The 6119-nt window shown below is 35.5% G+C and overlaps 1 non-coding gene across 1 annotated transcript; it reads left to right on the top strand.

The window, feature by feature from the left end:
• Nucleotides 1-4414: 4414 nt before the first annotated feature.
• Nucleotides 4415-4486, top strand: TRNAT-UGU (transfer RNA threonine (anticodon UGU)). Its single transcript has one exon. It is a non-coding gene; the product is annotated as a tRNA-Thr (tRNA).
• The last annotated feature ends 1633 nt before the right edge of the window (nt 4487-6119 follow it).

Here is a 6119-nt window from a genome sequence, read left to right as displayed (position 1 = left end):
AATTCTGCTGGATCAACCCCTTTGCAAGAGTAGAATATTGGACTTCATCAGAAAAGGAGGAAAAAGAGCATGGGTGGCAGTGCAGAAACTGCTTTATTGTAGAGAAAATGCTGCATTATGAAGATTTCAATTTGTCAAAGTGAAAAAGAGCTGCCCCCAAATGGAATAAAATACGAGATCAACGCAGATTACAAATCTTAATTTCTGTGGGGGTTAGTAGCCTCACAAATTAGTCTGCTTTGAATAAGAGATAGCGTTTCCTGAAGACCTGGCCTCAATCCCGTTGCAAAAAGGGAATTGTAAGCTTCATTAAAGAAGTTCAGGACCTGTGAGATCGGTATGAAATTCTGCAAAGCCTTGTGAAAAGCCATTTATGTAATTCAAAACTGATCTTAAATGTATTTGTTTTAGAATATCTTAAAGTTTTCATTTAACATTGGGGTTTCCAAATATTTTTGTGTCTTGATTGTTCTCCCACCATAGTCATTATATTAAAGTGTAATGAAAACGTTCATCCAATGTAGTTCTGATGAAGAGATATGTAAAAAATTATTCAAAACACCTGTCGACATCAAATAATGTCTTCGATTTTTGGATGCCACTAAACTACTGTCTATTAATTGTACATACACAGACAAACACACACACGCACATACACACACACACACACACACACACACACATATATATATATATATATATATATATATATATATATATATATATTATATATATATAAAAGTCGAGTACAAATTATAAATAAAAAGTTCCTCTCTGAACTATCCGAGATATTAAATTCTGATCAGATCTACTCTCTATGACATTTGATGACTTTCTCATTGTAGCGTAATATTCACCTATAGCAAGGCTTTCATACTGCGTAATTTTCTTTCGTTCAATTTATTATGGCCTTTGGTAGCCGCTGGATTCGAGATGAAATTGAATGCTTAAACAACGTGTGATTCATTTCTCCAGCAAAACCTACTCTCTCTCTCTCTCTCTCTCTCTCTCTCTCTCTCTCTCTCTCTCTCTCTCTCTCTCTCTCTCCTCTGATTCCATATGATACTAAATAGAAATCAAGGTTAAACGTGACATATAACCTGGTCTATTTCTTGGTATATATTATCACCTCTCTCTCTCTCTCTCTCTCTCCTCTCTCCTCTCTCTCTCTCTCTCTCGAACAAATATATCTGAGTCCATATGATACTAAATAAAAATTACGGTAAAGGGCGTATACTGTATATCTTGATCCATTTCTCGGTAAACATTATCGCCCCCCTTTCTCTCTCTCTCTCTCTCTCTCTCTCTCTCTCTCTCTCTCTCTCTCTCTCTCTCTCTCTCTCTCTCTCTCCGAATAATTACATCTGATTCCTCATAATACGGTAAAGGGGGTATATATCATGGTCCATTTCTTTTAAAACATTATCGCCCTCTTCCCCCCCCCCTCTCTCTCTCTCTCTCTCTCTCTCTCTCTCTCTCTCTCTCTCTCTCAAACATGCGCATAAGCTATCTTAACACAAACTATCCTAAAATTGTTTGAAAGTGGGGTACAGCATGAAAAGCAAAAACCAAGGTGAGATTACAGCCAAGGCAATAACTCGTGACTGATTTTCTTGCCTTTGGCTTCTTGGTTGTGTTAGCACAGACATATTAGTCTCTCTGACCTCTCGCCCTCCGCCCAGTGTTGCCAATTGTTGTTAACTAAATTTTGGTTAAGAAGTAAAATTTCACTAATATTTTGCAAATTCTCCGTATAGCCTATACACTTTCATATAAACTAAATTATTGATCAAAGAAGTCTCTTGAAATTCCTCTAGGTGGAATGCGTTTGCTACTTTAAGTGACTCTAGGTCTAGTTTTCTGCTAACTTGGTAATACTGCCTCCGGCCTTGAGGTCTTCTGGGTTGGATATGATGTTTCTCAAGGAATTGATCAGGGGAAATATGGTCATGTCTAGCTGGAGTCATGTTTTCTTTCTCGTCTTTCTGGCTTGAATGTTCCATATCTTTTTGGAGAGTTGAGTTACAACATTTAAGGCAAATTGTTAAGATATATATATATATATATATATATATATATATATATATATATATATATATATATATATATATACGTATATATATGTATATATTTAAATAATATATATATATATATGTATATATACATATATATATATATATATATATATATATATATATATATATATATATATATATATATATATATATATATATATATAAACATATACAAATTTATATATAATTGTTTTCAGTCACGCTCTGCTTTCCCATCCCTCCGGTAGGGTGGAGAGGGAATAGTCATATATGGATTATATCTGTGTTTGTGCGTTTGTGGTTATATCTATCTAAATATTAACCGTGACGGGTCACGCACAGTAGTTCGTATATATATATATATATATATATATATATATATATATATATATATATATATATATATATATATATATATATATGTGTGTGTGTGTGTATGTGTGTGTGTATAATACGAGATCTTTTTCATATAATTATCAGGGTCTGTTATTTCACGCGTGAGCTGTTCATTAAATAAGACCCAAAGATCTCTGCAAGATTTCTTAAAACTCTTGTCCCCGAAATCTCCATTAAACCTCTCTATCAGAAAAGATCAACTGGAAATCCTTGAGAATTGATGATAGAAGATAAGGAAGTCTTCATCAATTTGTATCAATTATCGGATTCAAATGACCAAATGCTGATGCAGCAATCTGATCCAGTAAACTGATTTTGCTGCATAATTGGGCAATGCTTCCAATTTCGGGTTCCAATTTAAATTCATGAGGAGCAGAAGACGATGATCACACTCATTGGATTCTCGAGACGTAATTGGCAAGAAGATTGATCCTAAACGAACCAGGGAGGAAGAGAGGGGGGAAGAGAGGAAGGGAGAAAGGGAGGAAGAAAGAGAGGAAGAAAGGGAGGAAGAAAAGGAGGAAAGGAAGAAAGGAGAGAAATAAGGAAGGAAGAAAGGAATGAAGCAAGAGAGAAGAATGAGAGGAAGAAAGAGAGGAAGAAAGGATGTAAGAAAGAGAGGAAAAAAGAGAGGAAAAAGGGGAGGAGCTTATGGTAACGGAAAGAGAAGATGGAAAAAAAAGAAGAAAAGTAAATAGATAAAAAGTATGGAAGTGTTGGAGAGGAGGGAGGTGGTGAGTAAAAATTAAAGGAAAAGAAAATGAAGGATAAGATGACGGGAAGAGAGGTGATGAAATTGATGAATAGAACGACTAATGATGTGGAGTATGAAGTGAAAAAAGGACAAGAAGAAATTGGGAAGGACATGGATGAAGTCTTCGAAAAAAATAAACTATCCGAACTTTCAAAGCCCTAGAAAAAGAAACACAAATGTGGGAATAATTTTTGTTTTTAAATATCAAAATTAGACTCATAACAATCAACGGAGGAGAGATATGTGCGTATATCTAAATCCCATTTAGCATTTTTATGTAAGAAAAGAACTTTTGTGAAATATATCTAAACCTAATTTCTCCTTTTTTTATGACTTTTGCAAAATGTATCTAATACCTCTAGCAAGGTTATACTTCTGTGTCAGAAACTTTAGCCTGCTCGTTGGGTAACAAGAATTCAAAATGTTATGTGTGTAATTTCAGGAGAATTATTCACAGTTAATCGTTTTGTAACATGGCTGGATGTGTTAAAATTCTGGGAAGATGAGGATTTAATTCATTTCTTTTCGATGTTTGGCATACCTAATCTGATAAGTAGATGTTTGCTCTTGGTCATAAGACCAATTAAACATGCACGCTCCATATTGATGCTGATGTGCAGAGTGAGGTCAAGGTCAAATGGAAAGTTCCTGTTTATACACTTATCAAGAACATAGATGCTGCTTAGTTATAAACGAATTCCTTTTCTTTGCAGTCTGGGAGATTTGGACTAGAAATAAAATCTATTAGGCTCAAAATGTTTAGAATTATAATCTTTTTGTAAGGATGCTAATGTCACAATAAAAAAGGTCTTGAAGAGTTGATTTTCAATACAAAGTAAACAATGATAATGATTATTACAAAGAAGATATTTTCAGGGAATGAAAATTTTTCCTGTCTTTAATTTTTTTCCTATCTAATTATCCAGCTGCGTTAGGTATTAGATTTTTGCATACTCCTACTATATGTGTATATATAAGCACAATCTCTCTCTCTCTCTCTCTCTCTCTCTCTCTCTCTCTCTCTCTCTCTCTCTCTCTCTCTCTCTCTCGTAGAATAGTAGTAGTAGTAGTAGAGGTAGAAGTAGTAGTATTAGTGGTAGTGGACCGACAGTGTGTGACATTAAGCCAGAGACGGGTTAGTTCCATTTAACCTCCTTGGGGTATTTGATTTGAGGAACCTGGTGTCAAACCCGAATCTATTTGCTCATAAGCCTCCTTAGCTCAGGGGCAGAGCACTGGTCTTGTAAACCAGGGGTCGAGAGTTCGATTCTCTCAGGGGGCAAATGAGAAGTCTTAGTTGGGGGTACAATATTTTGTCAAAAAGCCACCGTTCGAAGAAAAGCTCCTGGTAATCAACAAAAGAAGAGAAGCTTTGGTCGCTTTTTGGACCCTCCAAAACTTGGTCCATTGTTTTTATTCTTAGTATTGCTTCCAAAATGACAGTGAGACCAATGCCAATATGACCATCCAACTTAAAACTTCTCATCGCTTTGGCAGTCGTTTGGCGTCAATGACCTTATATATCAGGATGCCAAAAAACTTCAAATCAATCAATCAATTTGGCATGCGTTTGAGGCTACAGATTTGCACTAACGAAACAGATATTTCAGACAGTAATTTCTTCAAGACGCATCCTCAATGTGCACCGCTTAACAAGAATATTTAACATCAAATCACCTTGAAAAGTTATTGCACCCTCCCATAGAGGCTGAAAGTGAAATATTGCAATATGCAATTTTTGGAAATTGCATAGTTCCTGAGATCACATCCTTTTCAAATCAAGCTGGTGAGGAATTAGGGACATTTTATTGGTTTCACAATCCTTGGATTACTATTTTCATTTGTTTAGGTTCCCCTTGCTAGCTAAACGTGAGGAGAGAGAGAGAGGAGAGAGAGAGAGAGAGAGAGAGAGAGAGAGATTCGGCTGTACTATCTAGAGTAATTGGCTTTACGAAACTTTTTACAAATTCATATGCCATGCCTGAAAATCTCTCTCTCTCTCTCTCTCTCTCTCTCTCTCTCTCTCTCTCTCTCTCTCTCTCTCTCAGAAACACGTAATTAAAATGGTCACTACTTGGTATAAACTTGATAACTACTTTCTTTTACTAATAAGACGAAAAGTAACGAGCTCTTCCGAAACACCTATTCATTAATTCTTAACTATAAAGGAAAGAAGACGAAGGCTCATTAGCTTTGGCTTAAATTGTTTTAAAACGCTCCAGCAATGTTTTTAAAAATTTTAATTTGTGCAGTTTTTAGCTGAAGACCTCATTAAGATTAGACACTCACGACCATGAGCGAAATTTAGAGATGAATTTAATATTCATTCTTTACATTCATCCTATATTCCTTTTTCGTTTATTCTTTTGATCTCCTGAATCTCGGATTATTTCTTCATTCACTTTAAAACCTTAGAAGAGTTTCTCATCTTATCTTCGTCCGTTCTCCACAATAAAAAACGCCTTTTATCGTATTGCATTAGCACATGTCCTTTTATATCGTCTTTTATGAACGTCCGAGTCAGAACTACCAACAAAAAAAGAAAAACGTCCGAGTCAGAACAACCAACAGAAAAAGAAAAACGTCCGAGTCAGTACTACCAACAGAAAAAGAAAAACGTCCGAGTCAGAACTACCAACAGAAAAAGTAAAACGTCCGAGTCAGAACTACCAACAGAAAAAGAAAAACGTCCGAGTCAGAACTACCAACAGAAAACGAAAAACGTCCGAGTCAGTACTACTAACAGAAAAAGAAAAACGTCCAAGTCAGAACTACCAACAGAAAAAGAAAAACGTCCGAGTCAGAACTACCAACAGAAAAAAAAGTCAGAGTCAGAACTGCCAACAGAAAAAAACGTCAGAGTTAGAACTACCAACAGAAAAAAACGCCAGAGTTAGAACTTACAACAGAAAAAA

The sequence above is a fragment of the Palaemon carinicauda genome, chromosome 16 (genome assembly GCF_036898095.1).
Source record: "Palaemon carinicauda isolate YSFRI2023 chromosome 16, ASM3689809v2, whole genome shotgun sequence".
NCBI classification, from domain to species: Eukaryota; Metazoa; Arthropoda; class Malacostraca; order Decapoda; family Palaemonidae; genus Palaemon; species Palaemon carinicauda.
Note: the sequence above shows the minus strand (reverse complement) of the source record. Positions and strands in the feature narration are given on the sequence as shown.